Here is a 25312-nt window from a genome sequence, read left to right on the forward strand (position 1 = left end):
TTACCTCAGACAGGCAATGGGGCCGCTAGATTCCCCAGTTCCGGAACAAAGGGGAGCTGCGGGGTGTGCTGGGATTCCCCAGGACTCCCTCGGAACTCTCTGGAAGTAAGGCGTTGCCGGGGGCGGGCACGCCTCCAGAGCTGTATAAAAGCCGGACCTCTGGACGGCTCGGGAGCCAGTGGAAGACTGAAGACCAATTAGCCAGTTGAAGACTGAAGCCCAGCTAGCTAGATACCTGGGACTCACCTGACCCCCCCATCCTTGTAAGGGCTGAGTCTGAGTAGACCAGTGGTGCGACCCTAAAACCCTCGGGGCCCGATGTCCTTGTAAGGGCCGGGACTGAGCAGGCCACTGGTAGGAACCTGTACCTTGGCTGGGTCAGATCAGAACAGCCTCCCCTAGGTCACCCCTAGCCGGAGGACCGAGAGACCGTGGCCCCAGTAGTAGGGCACGTCAGTCCAGAGGCGGTATCTCCTTAGGCAGCGGGTGAAGCGGCCGTAACCCCTTCAAGTGATAAGGGTTCGCTACGCACAGTATCGTAGCCTTGTGTTAATAAACGTGTTGCCTCCATCCGTTTGCCTCCACCCTCGTAAAAACCTACACTATACAAATGTGAAAGGCCCTGAATGCATCATATTATGCCAGCCTTTTAATCGCCAAAATAGGGAAGCCATACAATTCGGGATTAACATATGTCTATCATGTGTTGAGGAGATGGCAAAGCAGTTAGATAGTGTGCTTATTTTAAATGATATTGTCACTCATGATTCATACAGTATGGCCGGTATTTTGCATTGCAACTCGATGGGACCACTTTTTTTGCTGACCTTGCAAATCGTCTTGCATACGTCAAGTATGAGTGGGAAGGGACAGTACTGGAAGATATTTTATATTCTCATTCACTGCCAAAACGAACAGCCGTAGAAGATATATTTGTCAGTTATTAGATGAGTTAATGAGCGTACACGGCATTGATTAGAGACATTGTGTTGGAGTATGTACTGACGGTGCACACACAATGACGGGAAGACATCGTGGGGTAATAGCTCATATCCACGAAGTGGCACATAATAGCAAATCGGTGCATCGTAGCATTCATCGAGGCACTCGCTGTCAAGAAAATGCCAGTGGAAATGAAGGCCGTTTTGGATTCTACTGTGAAGACTGTTAATTAAAATCACGACATGAATTCTCACATTTTGTTGTGTGCTGTCCAATGAAATGAGTAGTACCTATGTCGTCCAACTTCTTATTCATACGGAGGTATAGTGGTTTTTAAGATGCAAAGTCATTACTCGTGTGTTTGACCTACGTTTAGAAGTACAGGTACAGTATTTTGAACATACCATCCAATGTGATTCACAAGCTGTTTTGAAAATGAATTTTGGCTCTCGCAATTGGCTTCCCACTCCGATATATTTACACGCCTAGATGAGCGGACCGTGGGGCTGCAGGGAGTTTCAGTGGCTATATTGGAAGTGCGAGGGACAAAATCAATGCAATGATCAAGAAACTTGACTTGATTGCAAGTCGCGTGAAGAAAGAGGACTTCAGTGCATTTCCAACATGATGATTTCTTTTTGAAAAAGAATTGATTCCTGAGAGCAAAATAAAAAAAAAATTGTAGAAGAACGTCTTGTTGCGCTCAAGAAACAGTTTGAAGATTATTTTTCAGTTGAAGCCGAACCCAACTGGATTCGTAACCATTCGGCATTGAAATCCGCGACCTGCCCGCTAGAGTGCACTTTGGAGCGTTCTTGTGACAAAATATTCAGGTCAGAATTTAAAAGACATTTCCTTTTGGAGTTTTATATACAAAGAAATGGAGAATGCGCAGAACTTGCAGTCAAAAGCAGTGCATTTTCGGATGCCTTTTGCTATCACATACCTATGCGAGGCAGAATTTCCATCACTTGCTGTCCTCTTTCAATTACAGAAGCAGGATAAATGCTGACCATAACCTGAGGCTAAAGCTGACAAACATTACACTCGACTTCACGGAACTTTCCTCACAAAAACAGACACATCCATCACATTACATAGGTAAGACTGGTTTTGGAAATGAGTCATGTGCTTTGATTTGTAGAACAAAAACGTTCAATAAGTGTTCCGCCGAGATGCCTCTACAATTATCAAGTGATCTGGCTAAAAAATAAAACGTTTGAGAACCGCTGGTCTAGAGGGTAGTTTGGCCTGCCAGGCTGGCCAGATGTCTCAGAGGATGGTCGCAGTAGTCATACTTTACCACACAACATAAAATAATAAAATACATATCCTGCAATGCCACTTTGAGTTATAGAACTCGATGCCAGAAGGGCCCTGCATTATGTTTTATTTTTTTATTTTAAGATGTTCTCAGTCAATGAGCTTTTATAATTGTGGGAGGAAACCGGTACGACTGGAGAAAACCCACTCGTTTAATGGGGCAACATTCTATCCTCGTACAGATGGAAATATATGGTTATTAGTCCACTTGCTTTGTTACCCTCTCACGGCTCGCCACAGGAAGGGAGTTTCACACCATTTATGCGATCCACCAATCCTCTCCCCCAGTGCTGGATTCCACGCGTACGCCACCATCACCAGCACACATGGCATGCAGAGCAACTGTGTATATCCATTTATATAACTGTCACTGCAGAAGGTCAAACTGCCAAACTCTGGATTGCAAATGCTGTATCCAAATGAATGTTGAACTTTTTTTTGCATGAGGGCAAAACTTGACATGTCTTTATGTCCCAATTATGCATCACAAAAAAATATCATATTCTTAGGTTTTTTCGGTAAAGTCACGTAGGTAAAAACATTAAAAAGTAAAATAAAATAAAAATCACGACGTTTCGGAGGCAACACAAGCTTCCGTCTTCAGGTGGTACCGTCACAGCCACGACAGCTGTATCATTTACTTGATACAGCTGTCGTGGCTGTGACGGTGATTTTTATTTTTATTTTATTTTACTTTTTTATGTTTTAACCTACGTGACTTTACCGAAAAAACCTAAGAATATGAATCATTGCAGTCACGAAAGCTTCAAATAAAAAACAAATGTCATATCAAATTGCAGTAATCAACTGAGGAAATATTCAAAGGATTCCAGTATGATCAGAAGTAAACCACCACATTAATCTCACAACACACTGTACCATAAGCAATGACTTTAAACACTAACTCATTCAAACATCATCCACCCACACATAAGCCACTCATTGTGCAAGGTTGGAAAACTTGTCGCCCGCAGGGACTGAGTGGCTGATTGTTTTCTTTACATTTTGTAAATGTGGAGTGACGTACACATTCACGAGACTGTAGCGCCGGGTATTGGAGGGACACGTGACTGGGGGCCGAGAGCCCTGCCCTCATACAGTAGGGGGCGGGGCCGAGGGCAGGGCGAAGTCACAGCCAGGCAAATAAAGGGGAAGCCCCGACAGTGGTTGGGGCTCGTTCTGTGGAATTCAACTGGAAGGCTCTTTGCTCTTCGTTCTTTGCACCTCGTTCGTCGTGCAGACTGGACTGGGATTCGTGGGTCAAGCAGCATGTGTGCTTAGTTAACGCGCACGCACATAGCGATAGAAAGCCACACCTAGCAAGCGGACTCAGAGTGTTCATCGACGTTTTGCCTCCAACTTATAGTGTGTGCGCCTCCGTGTATGTCATACACTACAAATGTATGATTTCAAAATGAGCTCTGGAGCAAATGTACTGCTTTACACGCTGTACACCGAAGTGTAATGCAAAACAAACCAATTAGTGCGGAGGTATGCTATGCTACAAAGTTTTACTGTGAAGGAGTATGAACATCCTAACCCCACCCACCTCTGCTCCCTTTCCACGCCACAAAAATACACTTAAAATGTGCCAATTAGTGACGTGAACAAAATAAATAAAATTTTAAATTTTAAACCAGTTGAATGGAACTCAAATTAGTTATGCAACTCAACATGTAAAATAAACGTGTATTTACATATTGCATTTAAAAGGTGCTGAAGGTAAAGATGCAGCCGTGCAATTCCTTGCTGATGCCACTGTTGACAGGAAGGCCTCCATTATAAGGAACTCGAGTCCGTCACAGATGTGACCTCACCGCTCAGATGCCGTGCAATACATTATATCCATTATCCCCCCCCCCAAAAAAAAAAAATACAAAAGTAAATTGTTATACTTTTTACATTGTGTACAGTCTGGAAGCTACCCACATGCAACATTTTAAGTTTGTAGCATTTTGGGAAGTATGCTAAACATTTCGAAAAGACACATCCACACATTTCCCTTTTATATATGTAGATAGAAGAAGATAGATAACATCTAAATGTGGTGTGGAAAGAGATTTGAAGGCTATTGAGGGAGTGGCATAGATTACGCAGTTGAACAATGGTAACGTTTCTTAAATCCCCCCCCCCACCTCTGTCCACCCAGCAATATAAATGGATAGACTATTTACTTAAACAATAAATCAATCACAAACATATTCTGTAAATAGTACTTGTCTGTTTTTTCCCCTAATTGATAAATCAAATGTAAGGATTGGTAATCTGATATTTAAAATTCAGAACTATTGTGATCTACAGTGTTTTTCATGGCAAGATTAACAATATATGGTTCTTTCGGAAAAAAGTCACGTAGATAGAAAAATACTAAAAATAAAATAAATAAAAACACGAATGTAGACTGGAGCCTGGTTCTTAATTGGAGTGAGTGTACTGGCAATCTCTAATGTGGACTGTAGACTGGTTATTAAGTTTGGTGAGTGTACTGGCAGTCTATAATGTAGTCTATAATGTAGACTATAGCCAGGCTGTAGACTGTAGCCAGGCTACAGTGTAGACTGTAGCCAGGCTACAGTCTACATTATAGACTGCCAGTACACTCACCCAGCTTAATAACCATTGCGATAGTCTACTTCATAGACTGCCAGTACACTCACCAAACTTCACCAGGCACAGTCCACATTAGAGATTGCCAGTACACTCACTCCGATTAAGAACCAGGCTACATATTCTTGGTTCTTTTGGTAAAGTCACGTAGAAGGGAAATAATAAAATAATAAACATAAAACAATACAATTCTCACGACGTTTCGATTGCAACACACCTGATGATTGCTTGTGTTGCAATCGAAATGTCGTGAGAATTTTATTATTTTATTATTTCCCTTCTACTCTACGTGACTACCGAAAGAACCACGAATATGAATCCCTGCAGTCACGAAAGCTTTAAATCGAAACCAGGCTACAGTCTACACTGTAAAACATGTGACACATTGTTACTTAAAAAAAGTATGGCAACAAAGTGACACGTGATATAATTGAGTAGATTTTAAGCACTACAACTTTGAATAAAAAGTATTTAATAAATTAACAAAAAAATATAATAAAAAAATAAGTACATGGTAATAAAAGCAACAGTTAAAATGTGTTGGATTTAGTAATAGGATTCCAAACAATGAGTTATATAGCCTAAAAAAATTGTGTAAATCCAAATAGATTTTACAAGGAAAATTGATTTATATTTACTTAATATCTGAGCAATGGTAATTTAGATTTACTAAATATCTGGTGGAATCTGATTAATATTTATTAATGATCTGGGTGAAATTGATTTACATTTACTAATTGTCTGGGTGAAATTGATATAAGCTTACTAAATATCTGGATCAAAATGATTTTGATTTACTAAATAAAATACTTATATTGAATGTCTGTTGCCATAACTTTTCTATTTCTAATCCCCCCAATATCATGCCTTCGTGGTGCCACAATTCACTTACATTAAGTCAACCGATCACCATGAAAAAGATAAGAACCATGAAAAGGAACAGCAGGTTAACATTTATTCGTGCAATTTTGTCTAAACATGTTTATCCAACATATTACAAGTACAAAACAAAGACAGAAATCATGTATGTGTACAATAGAGATACAATACTGGAGGTATTTATAATTTGTGGGCATTACAGGCACAGATTACTTTTTTGGATGTGATTCAAGGTTTATGTCTTGTTAGCACATTTAAATTACGACAATGTTTTAAAAAAAATCTGTAAAAATACTTTCATATTATTTCTTTTTTATATGCGCAAATTGAAATCCTAAGGGCCAATATGTTTTTCAAACAGCTAAAAGAGATTAAAACATCACGTGAATTGACTTGCATTCCCTGTACTTGTACTAGTAGCCATAATCCACAATCCGGGTGGACCTATCTTTTTTTAACATGCACAATTACAAGCATGGCTTCCTAACAAGTAAACTAGCACAGCCTACAGATGTTCTATGTATCTTACATCTATTCCTTTCGAACAAACACTTGCGATGGCCTAGGTCAGCGTCACATCAGAAGAAAGCACAATGTTAGAATACCCAAGAAACATTAAACAAAAATAAAGATGGCTTTGAATAACAAATCAGTGCATTCTCTGATAGCCTATCAGATGTATAGGCCTATAACGCAGAATTTTGACAGTCAGACTCAGTTATTAACTCGTTAAGCTCAGTCAAACTGAAGTACTTCTTCTTGGTGAAAATCTGAAAACACAATGCTAGTTCCCTTGGGACTATGCCTTCCAAAAGGTCATGTAGTACATCTGGTGGGTACCCAGACTCAAAATGAAAGTGATTTAATTTATCAGTCAATGGACACGACTGCTTTACGCCAAAGCAATGAGTAACATTTGGATTTTCTCTCACAGTTTGCACATGCAAACTATGTCCCTTCTTTGTCCGAGGTGGAAACACTCCGGTCCGCACTTCGTGTGTCTGGTACTCTGAAGAATGTCCAAGACAAAATCTACAGATGTTCGCCCCGTGAAACTTTCAACTATTCCACTGATAGAATGTGCATCGAGATTGTCAGCTACAACACAATGTACTGTCCCTTTAATGTTTTTTCCAACACTGGAAATGAAAATCCCTTCCTGTTCTAAAATGACAAGATCTTTCAAGAGTGGTTCCAAAACTGCTCTGTATTCAAACTGTTTGACATCAACAGCTTTGCAAAGTAAAGCTAGGTGTATTGACGTTAATGCAGATGGCAACTTTGTTGGAACATTTGCCAAAACCCAATAAACAGCTGTTATTTTATGTTTTTTTCTCGAAGTTCCTAGTGAGTTACACACCTCAAAGTCGTCAACGTAAAGGATTATAGACAGTCTTGTTTCTTCCCCAGCATAAAATACATTTTGCTTGAAGGATTTTCCATCAAAAATTGACTTAATATATCCAGTACTATTTGATTTTCTGGATAAAATTATTTCTGCAATGTCTTTATTCTTCAAGACTTCCTGCAAAGTCTGGAGAATAGGCACATATTGAAAGGTCTTGTTCTTTTCAGTATCAATAATATATTCAATGCTATCAACACACTGGAAATGCACCTTAAAATACTTTCTTCTCTTAAAAGCCGAACCTAGTGGACCACCTGCTCCAAGTGCTGTACTAATGGGATGGAAGTTGCACAACTGCTCTGACAATTCAGTTACGATGGCCTGGTCAACAAAGCATTTATTCACCTTCAATGTTGAATCTAGTATGTTTCTAACAACTGCAACTGATACTGAAGATGAAATGAACTGAAGGTTTTCAACCAAGGCATCAATGCACTTCACTGAGGCATTATAGATGGTTTCTAGCTTCAGCAGAAGTAAGCCAATTCTTTGAAGAACTAAGTATGATGCACTTTCCTGATCACAATCTAAACTAGTGCCCTCACCATCACTGGCCTCTGGTAAATCAGAATGGTCAACAGTCTGATTATGGCGACTCTCATACACGTCTTTCTTAAAATCACTCAAAGAATAGGATTTGTGTCTTCTGCTTTTGTGTTTTAGAAATGTATTGTGTATATTTGTCTGAAAGCTGCATACTTCAAATACACAAAAGACAGTTTCGTGGCTCTTCAGATGATTTCCAATATGCTGAAAGTAGTCCTTCTCTATAGAACAACAAGCATTGCAAACTAAACACTTAAAAGCAGAGATGTTTCCTGACCGTAGACTTTCTTCATCTTTATGGTATCTGGACATATGTGTGCGAAGGGCACTCTGCGTTTTAAATGTGCAAGGGCAACTGTCATATAGGCATGCCCACGACCAAATGTTGCGTGTTGTCTGTAATGCTTTAGTAGATTTCCCTTTGTGGCAGACAAAGACTTGCAGATCTTACACTTCCATTCCATAAGCAAAAACCTGAGGCAGAAAAAGGTCCATGTATCAGATGCAATGCCACCAGGTCTCTAATCACATGAGGACAATAGAATCACATTTACAAGATAATTTTTTTTTTTAATATTCAAATTTTCATGCTCAAATTTAGCACATCAACTTCTTGTCACTCACATCATCTAGCTAGCTAGCAACTACACAACAAGCTAGCCACAACGTAAAGGTGACGCTAACTGACTGGTGGCAAGCTAGCTAACGTTAGCATACTGTACGTACATCAACACCAAGATATAATATACTGGAGGTGTAACGGCAGGTACAGGGCTTTTGGTTCGGTACACGTTGTGATCCGAATGAATATAGTCTAGTTTTAATCACGCACGTTACTTTTTCGTGTGCGGAACAAAAAATATAGTCTCGTGCTTTTAGTCGAATCAGACTGACTTCCAAAGGCCTAACGTTGTGCTAGTTAATTTTGATATACGTTACAGCCAGTTAAATTGGCATGCTGGTAACATGCAGTAACATAAAACAATGTTCAACTGCTACCACACCTTTGTTAAAAAATTGTTCGCTAAAATAATAAAACATGTCTTATCTTTGGGAGAACAGCGGTCCCTGAAATGTGTCTGTGGAAGAAGATGGTTGACATGCACGTGGCGCGAAAAAATGCCTCGAGTTGGGGCGGAAGTGTAACGTTATTAAATTCAAAAACCTCCCGATTAGTAAAATTAATCAATTTTTTGCATTTTTGACTTTCCTGATAAAATACAATTAAATTCTACTTAGTTATTGATGGCTGATTTTATTCGAACAAAACTGAGTAAAATACAATTAATAACTAATAGAAATGTGTTGAATTCAGCTCAATGTGATTCCAAACTACACAGTCATTATTTTTATGTATAGGCTACTCTTATATATTTACTAAACATTAATTAATCCCAGTCTCGGTTTTTACAGTGTACATTAGTGGTTTTTTGTTTTTATTTCTTATTATTATTATTCACTTTATTTTTTTTGTTCTTTTCCTATCTACTTGACTTTACCGAACGAACCAAAGAATATGAATTCCTGCAGTCACGAAAGTTTTAAGTCTAAATTTAAGATTAACAATTGTCATACATTTCATTCACCAGTGACCAAATCACCCAGAATGCACCCTATCTCATGAGATAATGGAAGACAAGCAGTGTTGCACCCGTTAATAGAGATCTATGCGATGTACCTTAGCCAACCTGAAATGACGAACGTGCAGAAGGCATGGTTATATAACCCGCACCACCAGCAGTGGACTGACCAAGAGCTGTATACGCGTAGAATACATTTTCTTCATCGCTTAATGCTTTTTTGTACATCCAGCCTTCTAATAAATGTGACTTTGGGAGAAAAAAAAACGTCTTGCTAAACCAAGCCCTTCACCTTTCTGAAAGCATCGAGCACCATTTCTAAAACAACAAAATCCGTATTCTTCTTGTATATAGTACATGCAATAAAAGACCATGATATATAATAAAAGTACATTCTTGAAAATAACGTATACTCAACACAATGACTCGAGCATTTTTTGACCACAGGTCACAGCCTTTTTCCGGGAAACAAATTGCTCACACCACTGGCACATTTAGTCACTGCTGATAACAGCTATCCTTGCCCACTCTCGATAAAAGCCTGACAGTTCTCGGGAGGTGCTAATCAATGGACGTGGCATCATCCCGCTGTGAAATCTGTTCCAGATCCCTATCCCTATTGTGGCCTCCCATTAGCCTCGGGCTGGGTTAAAAAGGCCCCAGGCCCTTTTCAATCATGTTTTTGCCAGCATTAGCTTACCCCTTGCCGAGTTCCCAAGGCAACCATAAGTATCGTCTTGAATTCGCTGAAAATTGCAGCGATGCGAAACGATTGAAAAAACATTTATTCGAGAGACTGACATATTCACAAAGTCAGAAAAAGGAAGGTTGCATAACTCACGTTGTCCTATCATCAGTGACGTTGACTACTGTGCGGCACAACGTAAATCATAACTAAATTGCATGGGGAAAGGTGTTACAAAGTGCACACCAATAAAATTACAGTTGAGACCAAATACACATGCATGTGTGTGAAGTGGCACAGTGGTGACATTTTCAGTCCAATGAAATGGTAATAACAGGTTATTTTATTCTGTGGACAAATGTGTAACGAATAAGGTGATGTATTGCACGTTGATTTATTTTGGAAAATACCTTGCATATATACAAATGTAGACATCAGTATGGTACTTCTATCTGTACGTTGTCCGCTCAGCGGAATGTTACACACTGCCATGTATTAATGAGTGAACATGTACAACACGTTTAGTCAATCAACTGCTAGATGAGGGTCACCTCATTACTTGAAGGCCATGAGGGATACTTGGCCATACTTCAGCACGCTGTCCAATGCGGGCTGGTGAAAGTGATGGAAGTGCAGATCAATAATGGATGTTGCTGTACTGCCCACAAAGCCTAGTACACCTGTCTACTACATCATTGTCAGTCGTTTGCCCCCCGGCTGGAATGTAGCAATCCCCACAGACGGTGGTCCTACACTGAGCACGCCGCCACGCCGAGCAGTTTAAGTCTGTAGTGGTCGACGTCAGCCTCAAAGGTGCGACTCCACGTCAACCGTCTTCTGCCCTCAAAATTGGCTCCAGTCCTGGGCTAGGCCATTGATGATGGTCTCCAGGGCTCGGGTGTGATCGGCCGGGGCGTTTACCGGGGCAATGTGTCCGAAGAGGTGAAGTTTCTTGACACTGACCATTTCAGTCACCACCAAAGGTGCTGTTTGACGATGGACCTCGGCGTTTGGTGATGTGCTCACTGAAGTGGACGCGTGTCAACTGTTGTGTACACCACTGGTATAATGCATTAAGTTTCCTGCACAGATAAGATATCATGGACTACACCTCTGAACCATACAGTAGTGCAGGCAATATGCACTGATTGTCGAGGCGGATCTCTGTTGCCATTGCATTGCTGGAGCGCCAGATGTATACATTAATTTAAACAGATGTATCTGTCAAACTGTTTCATGCACTCGCGCACATTTTTTTTCATATCAGCCTCACTGCTTCCAGAATGTTGCAGATTGGAGCCAAGGTAGGTGAATGAGTTTACCACTTCAACATTTATGTCCACTATTTCTACTTTCTTCAAGTCATGAGACTGCTATTCGGTGGCCTGTATTTTAGTTTAAATGCAATTTATTTTCAGGATAAATGAGAGAGCTTCATTTTTATGATCTCCATCGCAGTTACACTTAAATCATCTCAGCTAGCAGGGTAACGGCGTCTACATAGTGCAGGTTGGTCAACGCTTCATTATCTCCAAGCATACCTTGGTCAACTGTGCACTGCAGGGTCCAGTCCAATGAGGCAAGGCATAGGTTCGGAGCAATGGTCCAGCCGTGCTTGACGCCACTTGATGTTGAACCAGTCAGAGGACTCTCCATCCACACGTGATTACCTATATAAGCACTGAATCTTGGGTGACATGGTCTTAGGAAATTAGTGAATGAACAAAGCGAATTCTGGTTGAACAACAATTAACAATGGTAATCAGATTAAACATTTCAGCGAGAATCAAGTATTAAATATTTTCCTACTTGTAATTCATTCATATTAAATATCATAACTGGTATATGCCAAAGTAAATATGGCTTATTTATCAATTTAAACCAAATAAAATGCAATTATGTATATAAATGATTGATATACATTAATTTGAACAGGTTTAATAGACAAGTGCATGCTTCCTTTATTAAATTCCAAACATGTTTGGTGTGATTAAAACATCACATTTTATATTATTATTATATTTGTGTGCTTGCAATCCTCAAGTAACTTATTTTCACAATATTCTTTTTAATATGAATCAATACACTGCAATATATTTTTTTAAATATCATAACTGTCTTGAATAATAATCGCAATGATATCGTCATTCCAAAGTATTAAATAACATTGACCAATCACGGGCCAAAGGCCAATGAGCATAGCAAGACGAGAACAATTGATTAGTAAACAAAGCGCTGAATATTTGGCAGCTAAGCAAAATTCATACAAAGCATTTGCAAATTAGGGCTAAAGTTAAATTGCATAAACCATCATGCTTCTAATAATTGAATTATATATGCAAATGGAGTATGTGGAGAAGAGTGGACTTGCCGAAGACTGGTACCAGTGGTGTCAAGATCAGCCTATATGGAGGAGGCTCGTGGAGGATGCTAGTGATCACGCTCCAACAATGGAGGGCAGAGGAGTGACGCCCACAACAACGAGTGGAGTGCCGGGTGGATACAATGGGTAAAGTTAGCATAGTAACGGGCACAGGTAACTGCATCTGCAGTCATCTCAGTCGGTGAAGCCATGGCACCTGGGTCTGTCCTGTAACCTGCCAGCAGCAAGCCTTTGACACTTCACGTGGCCTCGGAGTGCTCCTTCGCCTGGCACAAGCACCGCGTTGACATCACCGACACTCAAGTGGAAAATGGCATTTGTTGCCGGTATGGGCTTAATGTAATTAATCACATGTATAATTGTGAATGGAGATAATGATGACCATGTATTGGACCCATTGACTTATGTCACTGCACAGTAGGCCACGCCCACCAGTGGAGTAAGTAATTCAGGGTACAGGGCACCAATTCAGATTCGTTCAGACACTCTACAAGTTCAAGTTAATTTATTAGGTATAGCTCTGTGAGCCATTCGGTTCTTGAATCGGGTGCAACTGCAACAAACAAAGACATGAACAAGAAAACATCTTAAAGTGACTATGTGACTATGTGCAAACAGAAAATAAAAAACCCAGCAAAATATTGCAGAAAAAGCACCGTACACCAACATTACAGGAATTGGGCAGTGAGGTGCTATATAACATGGGGTCGATTAGTGTGAATCTGGTCATAATTACAGAAGCGTGAATGCTCTTTAGAAGAACACTTTGAAATAAAGATTTCGCTGTTTCACAACCCTTAAGTGTCTCTTGGTGGTGCAGTCACTCGATCCTCAAGAGAAGTGCAGAACACAATGCAGAGTATTCACTCGCCTCCGAACTCGTCTTGTATTGTTGTCTTTATTAGCTTGCATGTCCCCTCGTTACGATCACGGAAGGAGAGGGACAGGGCGAGCTGTTACACTTGGTGCTCTGACTCTTTTACTGTATCAGCCATTGTCATTTGGCTGCCGAGCACTTGCTGTGCGTGCATGGACAGCTGACTGTCATTATTTACTTTTTCTATTTTTTTGCGCCGGTGCCTTGGGAATGATTGAATACCCACAATTTTTTTTCCAAATATGTGTGTCCAATGGCAGATAAAATGGAACGAAAAGCACTCAGACAGGTTCCAACAGAGTCACACTCTGAGAGTCAGGTTAGTAGTGAGCTCGGCGACCTAATTACTCAGTTGGCACACCAAAATGGGCAATCGGTAAGAATGCAGCTGCAGTCACATGGCAGGACTAATGATACAAGTGTGCTGGGTAATCCTAAACATCAACTTAAAATTTATCTGGGTTTCGTTTGGCTGTGCAATAAGATACCAAGGAACTTCCATTATTATGGGGTGACGGGTCAGATAAGTACACCATCCAGGAATGGCAGGAACTCATGGAGACCTACCTACCTTCAGAAACATGCATGTCCAGCAACTAAATATTCGGAAGAGGTGAGCTCCTAATTGATGTACAGGGCTCAGGATATTGTGAAAATAAATTTGCGTGGGAGTCCAACACTGTCCTCGGAAAATGACCATAAATTACTTTTTGACATTCTAATACAAAATTTTAGTCGAGCCGACGTACTCCGCAATGCCCCTCGCAGATGTTTGCAACATATTTCTCATTGCAGGGGAGGGAGTAATGGACTATTGGGTATGGTTGCACAAGGCGGTTGACATAGCAACAGAGTGCCTGCAGAGGCAGGGTCGCAATATCGAGGACCCTGGCCAAGAGCTGGCAATGATGTTCATGAAGCACTGTCCAGACCCGACACTCTCTAGGATCTTTTGGTTCAAAACAGCAGCAAAGTAGACTGTCGTGGAAGTGCAGGAGTGGCTTGGGGAACACTTGAGAGACAGTTGAGCAAGAATATCGAATGGTCCACAGAAGTTATCTGAAACGAAGCAGACTGCTACTAATGTTCAACAGTGAGCCAGTGCCTCCGTGCCTGGAGAATCCTGGAGGAAACCATCAACAGCACCATTCAACTCAGGCACCCACGGGAGGCCAGGAAACCACCGACATCTTGCACGTTAAAAGCCTGATCAAAAGGCTAGATAGAGTCTTGGAGTAGCAAGTACAAGTGTCCAGGGCGGGACAAACTCTGATGGGACAAAATCCAGTAAGACTACAAAAGGCATGTGGGGGCGTGCGAGGGAGAAGGGCACACAACACTAGTGCATTGCCGAAGGGCCTGGTCACTGGAAAAGGGATTGCCCCATGTGGAATGGGCAAGCCGCAGTGGGACCTGGCTATGGAATGCCCTCACATCAGTGGCCGTTAAACTAGATCACTAAAATGCACAGATGATCCATGTGGGTCTTAATGGTAATTACCTCAAGCCTCATGCTGAGGCCCAAGGAGCATTACCGACGGATCACACCCTAGTGATCCAGGGGTCTCAGAGAGAGGATGCCTTTAGCGAACTTGTCTACATTCTTGTCAGTTTTGGAGGCCGAGTACAGCTGAAGGGTATGCTAGACTCTAGATCAATGACATGCACCATCAGTGAAGATGTGGAGCAACTGCTGGTGGAAGCAGGACTGATCCTGGTGAAACACTCAGCAGATTAAGTGGTTCTAGTTGGTTGTGATCGAATGCAGACACAGCCAAAGTGTGTTTTTGACCTATAACTAAGCCCCCATGAAGGTGATGAATCCCACAGACAAAGTTGTAATGTTACGACGGAACAGAAAAGTTGGCAGATGTGTCGCCATGTTCCACTGAGGAGAATTTGGACCTGTTTCAGGGCACCCAGGAAAAGGAAGTGCTGAACGCCTACAGTCGTGACAGGAGTCAAGGATCTATACGTATAAGCCTGAAGCATATATTGACGGATGCTAGGTCTGCCGAGGTTCAAAACAAACACTGTTTAATCTGCCGACAGAATATGAGGATATATTCTAAAGGGATGTGCTGTAATGTGGAGAAACCAAGGGGTGTATGTATTGTATACAGCTGTCAGATGATCGTCCTTTCCCTCTTCCATACAGGAGGGTCCCACCTGCTCACTGCCGAGAGTTGAAGAAGGCTATCTCTAAAATGGAAGAGAAACAGATAATACGGAAGTCGGCAAGCAAGTATGCTTCGCCTTTGGTCATGGTCTGAAAAATGGATGGTGGACTCCTAATCTGCACAGACTTTCGCTGACTGAACGCATGTGTAGTGACTGACTTGGAGATGCAAGTTCTTGGAGGCAGTTATTTTATTAATCCGAGCACCCTTTGCACAATACGCACCCTATGCTCGTACACACTGTCTCCCTCTCGTTTATACACAACTCTACGTAAGTTCCAAGCCTATTCACAACAGTAGCCGTCTGACACTGATCGCGTTGAACTGAGACAGCCAATTACCATCTAGCAGCACAATATTAGTTGAAGACGACAGGGACAAAGGCGACGAGATGACAGCGACAATGGCGATGATCTTCAACAGCAACGATGGGGATCCCACTCCAAACGACAGCCCCGAGGACCCCTCCCAGGGCCCCTCATATACTGTCAGTGTGGCCTGGCTCTGCCCCAGCCATACCCCCCTTCTGGAACCTACTAGCGGGTTCTCAATGTGTCCCTTACGTAACTTTTCCCCTACATCCCTCTCTGGTCTATTACGTGCCGTGATGTCAGTCAGGGCTGCTGCAAGCTGCAGATCCCCTTCCCTGCGAGTAGCCAGCGCTATGCTGCTATGTGACTAATTCTATGTCACTACACATGTATGATTAAAGATGCACACCCATTCCCGCATCAGGTCGACTGCCTCGCAGCACTGGGTAGGAGTACATTTTTCAGTATGATGGATTTGGCATCCGGGTTTTACAACATTCCCATGCATGAAGATCACAAAAAGTATGCAACATTTACGATACTGATAGTGTGGTTTGAATACAACAGGATGCTTCAGGGCCTGTGCAACAGCCCGGCTTCGTTTATGCACATGATGATGGGCGTCTTTGGTGACCTCAACTTTATGAGCCTGTTGTGCTATCTAGACGACCTACTGGTGTTCGCTCTCCCACGGAGGCAGAGGTGCTCCAGATGTTATGCACATTGTTTCAAAGATTGAGAGACAACAACTTGAAGTTTCTGCAAAAGAGTGTGAAGTTCGTCGGTCACATCATGGGCCAAGAGGGGGTGTCAGTGGACCCAGTAAAGGTGGAAGTGATCGCCAAGATGAGTAGGAGTGATTTGATGGAGCCAGTTGGGTGTACGCCTTCTGTGCAGATAATAAAGTCAATCTTAGGGATGGTATTTTACGACCTGCATTTTATCCCGGACTGTTCGGCGAAATTCAAAGCATTGTTTTAGTTAACTGTGGATCAAAAGAGAAAGAACATAAGGGGGCAAAGGGCCAAGACACATTCTGAAAGTTAAATGCTGCATACTGGACCCCTGAGTGTAACAAGGCCCTGGAAGACTTGACAAGCAGCCTAGTGGACTGCGCAGTGTTGGCTCACCCAGACTTTGACGAACCATTAGTTATATCAGTGGATGTGTTCTTTGATGGGCTGGATGCAGTACTATCACAGGTTCAGAAGGGGTGCGACAAGGCACACCCAAAAGTGTTTGCCTCGAACTCACTCAGTGGTGCTCAGAAGCGATATCCTGCCCATAGGCTGGAGTTATTGGCACTTAAATTTAGTGTTTGTGACATGTTCAGTCACTGGTTAAATGGTCACAAGTTTACTGTATGGACAGACAACAACCCGCTGACTTATGTTCTCACGAAGCCGAAGCTGGATGCTTGTGAGCAGAGATGGATTGCAAAGCTCACGTCTTCTGATTTTGACCTCAAGCATATTGCAGGTCGGAAAAATGTGGTGGCAGATGCACTCAGCAGAGACCCGTTTGTGGGAAAAGTGAATAGGCGGTTGCTTTGTGAGCCCTACCACAATCTGGCCGTGCAGCAGGAGTTGGGGACGTGGATGTGCAGGATGCGCTCCGGTAGATAAGTCAACATCAATCAGGTGACGAGTGTTGTTACAGTCACTGTTTGTGATGCAGCCTCAGTCAAGGCAATTGTCAAGTCCCAGTCGAGTTGGGAAGTAGCAGCCAAGTCAAGAGCACTAACGCTAGTGCAAAACGTACGATCAATTGTAGCACCTGGACAGGATGCACTGCAAAACTTTGTCTTGAGGGGAACTAAGGAACAATCAGCAGCAGGACCCATTGATCTCGAGGGTGTTTCCACATCTGAATCAGAAGTGCTTGTCATCTAGGTGAGAGAGATACGGCGAGCGTGATGGGGTTTGTCAACTCCTAAGACAATGGAGGAAACTAGAATTGTGAGATGGGATAGTGTACAGAGTCGTGAAGGAGCAACTATCCGGATAACAAAGGATACAGTTTGTATTGTCAGTATCTCGACGAGAGAAGGCACTATCTGGGATACATGGCTTGGTGGTTCAAGATAAAACTTTGTGTCTAGCAAGGCAGCGGTTATTTTAGCCAGGAATGAAGACAGATATTAGGGTGTATGTCCATTGTTGTAGGTGGTGCGTTGTGGCAAAGACCCCAGAACCAGAGGCACAGACGCCAATGGAGAGCATCAAGACGACATTTCCAATGGAATAAATATGCATGGATTTATGGTGTGCGGAAAACCAACGACTGTGCTGAGTTGATGTTCTGGTGGTGACAGACCATTTTACAAAAATGGCCCATGCCTTCCCCTACATTAACTAGACAGCAAAGCAGGTCGATTGGAAATTGTGGGATCATGTGTTTTGTATTTACAGAGTCCCATAAACGATCCATTTAGATCAAAGCACAGATTTTTTTTTTGTGATCTCATCAAAGAGCTGATGGCACTTGCAGGGGTGGAAAAGTCACCAAAAACGGCGTACCATCCAATGGGTTATGGTGGGATGGAGACATTCAACAGCACCCTAGAGAACATGCTGACATTGCGGGCCAAGCATGAGTGGCCTTAGCAAGTGCAGACGTTCACGTTCGCATATATTGCGACGGTTCATGAGACGATGGGATACGCCGCATTCTACCTCATGTTTGGCCATGTGACCGGGTGCTTCTTGCCAACAAAGGCAAACGAGACCATAGAAAACTTGCTGAAAGGTGGGATCTGGTTCTCTATGTAGTAGCAGATAGGAACCCGCAGACCCATATATACAAGGTTGTGGACCCGATGTGAAATGCAAAGGTTGTGGACCGAAATATTTTGCTTGGCGTGAACTACTTACCTGTGGTGAAAAAATGACTGAAGAGCTTGGATCAAAATTCCGTGATGCAGAAAGTGTCTCAACCAGAGCATCTCGTATTGTCACTGAGAGGAGCTGAGGGATAAATTGCTTTATTCGAGAATTAAAAGATTTTTGAGCGCACAATATCGTGGGTGCTGCAGGAAACTGGAGATGGGACTATTCAGGATTCTCGGGATGGGATCGGTCACTATGGATCCAGGAGATGCGAGTGCCCAAAAAACTAAAGTGTCAGGAACTCGAGTTGTTCCGGATTATTCTCGACAAAATTAGATGACTAGAGTCTCATCGCCCACCTCTGGCAGGGACTTGGGTACTGGTGGCAATGTAGCTCGAGCGACACAGGTTTTGGGGACTGATGGAAATGATGTGCCAGGGGCTGGAAGGGAAGTGTGGCCAATAACCCAACTAATCAAGACTATGCTGAATTAACCTGTTCTGGGTAACATAGGTTTATGGCATAGTAAATTGCAAACAATGCTAAATATGGACAGCCATTGTGAGATTTGTTGAGAATTTCATGAGTTTTTACTTACAATCCACATTTTTATTTTATTTGTTCTTCCCCTATCACCTGTTCAGAGGGGCTGGCGATTTTGGTGAACCAAAAAGCGTCGGGAGGTTCAGACAGAAGAGTGACCAAGTTCAGTGGGGTGTATAAGCCACCACATTCAACGAAGGAGACACCAGGGACTGAACATCCTCGATGTTCTCCATACTCGTAAAGTGAGTAGCTACAAAACTGTGATAAGGAGACCAAGTCCTAAAGGTTCACTTGGGTCTGAATGCTGGGTATTCTCGTTTTGGTGTTTTAGGTCTAGTGGCCTCTGTCATAAGAGATATTGATGGGGTTCTATATATTTTTTTAACAGGAGTGCTGCAATTATAGTGTGGTTCGGGGGGGGGGGTGAATGTAGCCATTAAGGGCTTAATGTAATGAATCATACGTATAATTGTGAATGGAGATATTGATGCCCATGGATTGGACCCATAGACTCACGTGACTGCACAGTAGGCTATGCCCACCAGTGGAGTAATCAATTCAGGATACAGGGCACCTATTCACATTCGAGTGGCCAGTGAGGTCCTGTGTAATGTGGCGTCGATTGGTGTGAATCTGGTCATAATTACAGATGCGAGAATGCTCCTCAGGAAAACACTTTGAAATAAAGAGTTGCCATTCCACAACCCTCTTGTGTCCCTCGGTGGTGGAGTCACTTGATCCTTAATAGGAGGGCAGAACACAACGCAGAGCGTTCACTCACTGCCTCCGAACTAGTCTATTATTGTTGTCTTTATTAGCCAGCCTGTCCCATCGTTACAATCATGGGAGTATAAGGATAAGGCAAGCTGGTTACACATTGCATTAGACAGCTAGATGCATGCAACAATCTGCGTGAACATTTGTGTCGTGTGTGAGAATGTCAAGTGTGTGCTACATGTCTGCTACAATAGCTGCACAGCGGTTGTATAACTTCACTTTTTTCAGTTTGCATTTTTGTAGCGTTTGAAAATCGCTTCCTGCTTAGATTCAGGCAGTTGTTATGCACTTGGGCACCTGGACACCTGCGGAGTTATTGCCGTTTGTTCTGCCTCACGGCAAGTGTCTTGCCTCACGGCAGATGTGGGGCGTGTGTACACAGGATTTTCCGGTTTTTGGATGCTGGGGGTGGTCACGTGACCAGGAAGTTGCGATTTTAGATTTCTGCTGAACCACGCGGGCGTCGGCCATTACAGACATAATTCAAGATGGCGGCACACATCTCGTCCCCGTGAAGCCAGCTGCAGTTGTCCATTGTGGGACTTTGGGAAGCATTGTCTGTAAGTTCGTTTGTGTTCTTATAATATTGGCAATGTTGCTATAATGTTAGAAGGACCTTTATAATGCTGTTATAATGTTAGGACCTTTATAATGCTGTTAAATTGTTACGATGAATGCGGGGCCTAGTTAATAATAAAGCCTGCAACTTGCCTTGTTGTGACTGTTACCCGTAATCGAGTAAGTGGATTCAAACTTGCAATAACAAAATGTCTCCTTCATAAGACAATGTTATGATGCTGTGGTGTTTATTCATTGTGTTGGTGTTTCTGGGTATTAACAGATGCTGTATCTGTGCTGTTTTCTTACCAGTTTTACCTCTCTTCAATTTCAATAAATGACGTTCGGAGTCTGATGTTCACCCTGGCTCTGAGGGTTTATTGGAGATGCGAGGTTATCTACTCAGCTAGCTCTGAAACGCAGCGCACAGCGAGGCTGAGATACCGTTGTTCAAAGCTGCAGGAAACTATGCAGCTTTTAATGTGCAGTGATTCTCAATCGTTTTCTATACATTGTACCCTTTCGAGCTTGCTCAATTTTAGCAGTACACAGAACCAAAACCTCACTGTGACCCCGAATGTGTTGTATCTGAGAAGGGATATTAATCTCTTGCTGATACTTTTCTTACGGAGAATAAGATAATGAAGTGACACTGCCAACATCTGGGACAATAATTTGCCCAAATTTCTGCGTGTGTTTGTGTCTGTATGTGTGTCTCTGGGTTGTGTGAGGAGCTCACATCCTTGAAAAATCTGGACAAGGTCCCATCGGTGAGCTCCTGCGGCAGGTAAGGCTGTGTTGGCAGGATCATGTAGCCCGTATACCCAGTCACCACATGCCTAAACAGCTTTTGTTTGGCCAGATAGAGGGGACTAAACGGGTGCAGCATGGCCTAGAGAAGAGATGGAGTGATGTGGTACAAGAGGATGTGGAGCTGAGTGGACTTGCTGATGACTGGTACCAGCGGTATCAAGATCGGCCTCTGTGGTGGGGGTGGGGGGGCTTATGAAGGACACTATTAGGCAGTTCGAGGCAGTCGCCCTTCAGTAAGAACGGAGGGTGTAGGAGCAATGCTCACAATAATGAGCGGAGCTCCGTGTGTCTAAAACACAACAAGTTCGCACAGTAGGTGGCACAGGTGGTGCATTGGCCAGTCATCTCAGTCAGTCAACCCATGGCATCTGGGTCTGTCCTATGATGTTGCAGCATATTTAAATAGTAAACACTGGGAGTCGAACTGATTCACTTTCAATTAAATAAACCCTTACACCTTATTTTATTCAAAATGGTCTTTGAAGATTGAGTTCCGGTAACCTCATTCTGAGAACCGATTTAAACAACTTAAAATAGGCATATTAGCTATACAATTGTAAATCAAAGACATTTGTTTTGCTATTTTCCATTAAATGTGTATAGCAGAGAGTCGTGTTTGAAGACATTTTAAAAAAATCTCGTTCTGTGTTGCGGAAAACATGAAGACGGTGCTGTAGAGAGAGACAGATTATGTGTGCATGGTATAATTGTAATTGTATATCAATCAATAAATATCGGCTCAGTTTTCCAAACTGAATCAGGTTGTGGTGGCAGCGACTCCACCAATGCCTTCCATCCTGCTCTGTTCTTCGTCAGTGCCATTCTCTCCTCGGTTAGGCGCACCACCTGGTCTTTCCATCGTTATCATGGGCGGCCTCCAGGGAAGTCTTTCTTTCGGCATCCTTAGCAGATAACCTATCCACTGTAACTGGCTTCGTTCCATGCGCCAAATTGCTGACTGGATGTTGAATCTCTGGTGGATGGCTGTGCTTCTCACCCGATTCTGGAGAGAGAACCCTTCCACCCTGCAAAGGAAGCCCATGTCTGTTGCTTGCACCCTTGAGCATGTCCTTTTCATCAGGATCCATGTTTTGTGGCCGTAGGTCAGGATTGGGATGATATTGACCAATAGTTTCAGATCTTTCCCTGAAGGCTCAGCTCCCATCTTGAGACCACAGAGCGGTTCATCATCCACATCACTATGTTTGCTGCTCCGATCCAGGCTTCGATTTCCTTTGCTCTTCTTCTATCCCTCGAGAAATACATCCCAAGGTACCAGAAGTTTTCGACCTCCTCCACTACTTCCCCATTGATGAATAGCAGCTCTGCTACTTTGGTCCATGCCACAGCCATGGCCTTGGGTTTAGAGGTACTGATGCACATGTAGACACCCTGGCATTCTGCTGCAGAGCTGTTCAGTGCATTCTGGAGGTCGGCGTGCATTGGGGCTAGCAGGACGATGTCGTCGGCAAACAGCAGGGCTGACACCTCCCTTCCACCAACGTTGATGCCCATCACCACCGTTAACCATCTTATCAGTCGATCCATGAACAGAATCAACAATGAAGGCGATAGCACACAGTCTTGACGAAATCTGTAACGGACTGGAAAAGGGTCTGTGGGATATCCGGCTCTCGCTTTGCTTGTACAAAGATCTGATCACGTATAGCAACGAGTCAGAAACACTATATTCGAGCATCACCTGCCACATCAACTCACGAGGTACTCAGTTGTAAGCCTTTTCCAGTTCCACAAAGCACATGTGGACAGGTTTGGCGTACTCATATGACTTTTAGAGGAGTTGCTGCAGGGTAAAAAATGTATCCACAGTCCCCCGCCCTGGGAGGAAACATCCTTGTTCTTCATTCACTCTTGCCTCGACCACTTTTTGGAGCCTCTTGTTCAGCACCGAAGCATATACCTTACTAGGCTGAGGAGGCTGTGATGCCCTGGGAGTTGGAACACTGCCACCTGTCACCTTTCTTGAAGATGGGTATTATGATCGCGTTCTGCCACTCCCTCGGTGCTGTTCCAGTCCACCACACCTTGTTGTATAGCTTAGTCAGCCATGCAACACCAGCAGGGTCCAGAACATGTATCATCTCGGGGCGAATCTCGTCGATCCCAGCTGCCTTGCCTTTCCACAGATGTTTCACTGCTTCTGCAACTTCGGCAGCTGAGATATCACGAAAGCCTGTGAGTGCCTCAGCTGGTGCCACAACCACCACAGGGCGGGTCCAGAAGCTCCTGAGAGTGTTCCTTCCATCTCCTGGCAATGGCATCGGTACGGGTCAGCGCTTTGCCGTCCTTGTTCAGCACAGACTGAACAGAGTCTTGCCTTCCCCTCCAGAACACGCTGTATGGTCCATTTAAAGAGTTTCAGAGCCTCTCTGCTGCCGCCTTGGTCCATTGGTACTCCGCATGCGTATCGGGACCAGTCATCCAATAGCATAGCCCTGTACGCTGCCTTTTTTACATGGACATCTTTCCATACATCCGTTGTCCACCAACAGGTTCTAGGGTTGCCACCAACAAATTATCCGACTGACTTCAGGCCACAGCTACTCACCGTTCCAGCATACATAGGTCTTGAACTGAGTCCATTCAGTCTTGATATGTTTGTCCTCCTTGTCCATGCATCGAACACGCTTGTCCTGTTGCGATTAGTTGAAAAACCGTCACCTTGGGCTCTCTGTCAGTCTTTCACAGGCTATACGCACTGCACACTTGGGTTTGCTGGGTCTGTCTGGTTGTGAGCCCATGTAACATATCCAACTCACAACCAGATGGTGATTGGTCGACAGCTCGGCACCTCTCTTCACTCCAGTGTCCAGGACCAATCGCCAGAGGTCCGCGGACAAGGTGACAAAGTCAATAATTTACCATGCATTCCCAGTGTTCGACTTCCAGGTCTACAGGTGAACATCTTTGTGCTCGAACATGGTGCTGGTAACCACCAAATCCCGAGCCATGTAGAAGTCCAAAAGTAGCTCTCAATTCAGATTCCGAACAGGCAAGCCATGTCGTCCAATCATGCCTTTCCAGGTGACACCATCATTACCGATGTGGTTGTTGAAATCTCTCAGCAGGATTAAGGAGTCCCTGCATGGTATTTTAACAAGCACTGCGCCAAGGGTCTCCAGGAAACCTGGGTAATCGGTGGGTAGCTTCAGCGCAAAAGCACAAATCAGTGGGAAGACAAGTCCTTCGACCAACCGTGGTCGTATCCAGGCTATCCTTTCATCCACGGGGTTGAACTCCAGCAGAAAAGCCACTAATGGTGGGGTTCAGCAGGAATGACACCCCAGTTTTTTGCCGTTGTCGTAATTTTACATCAATATTCATAAATCTGTACCTTTTCACATATTCGCCTATACCTCAGTCCCCAGACAAATCATGCATTCAAATGTTATACTATCCTGAGAGATAGAAAGAAATATATTTTTCAACTTAAAAGTGTTAAATGTGAAAGAAGAAATCACAATTTAATTCTAGATCACGGTCTTTTGTGCATTACACACCCAATATGTTTTGGAGCTCAGACTGCATTCATGAACGCAATATGAGCTGCGCAGCTGAGGGAATTGAGGGGGCTGGGGATGAGGGCTGTCGGCTGGTGTGCTGTTAATGTGTCCATTATTTGATGTCCCGCCCCCCTCCATTGAAGCATGAAAATTTTGCTTCTCCACTCCCAAGCTTACGTTTTATCGACCAAGAGAAAGTGATTATCTGCCAAAGCACAATATGCACACGCACTTACCTACATTTTGCACTTTTCAAGAAACATGTGTGAAATAGTTGAGCTTGACAGAGGTTCAACAGCAATAATGGGAGTGCTCAAAAATCCACTTGCAAGCAGACTGGTCAAAAGCTATATTTGTTTGTTTCTTTGGTTCGATGTTTAATTTTAAGTTATTTTGCTCAGTGTGCAATCAGTCTCGACAAATTGTTGTTCAAGCAATATTGCACGCAACATTGATATGAGGTTAATTTAAAAAAATTCTACTTTAAGTACATACTGCGTTTGGATGGCTTAAAGATGAGAATTCTGAGATAGCAGAGCCCGAG

This window comes from Lampetra fluviatilis, chromosome 4 (genome assembly GCF_964198595.1).
Source record: "Lampetra fluviatilis chromosome 4, kcLamFluv1.1, whole genome shotgun sequence".
NCBI lineage: Eukaryota > Metazoa > Chordata > Hyperoartia > Petromyzontiformes > Petromyzontidae > Lampetra > Lampetra fluviatilis.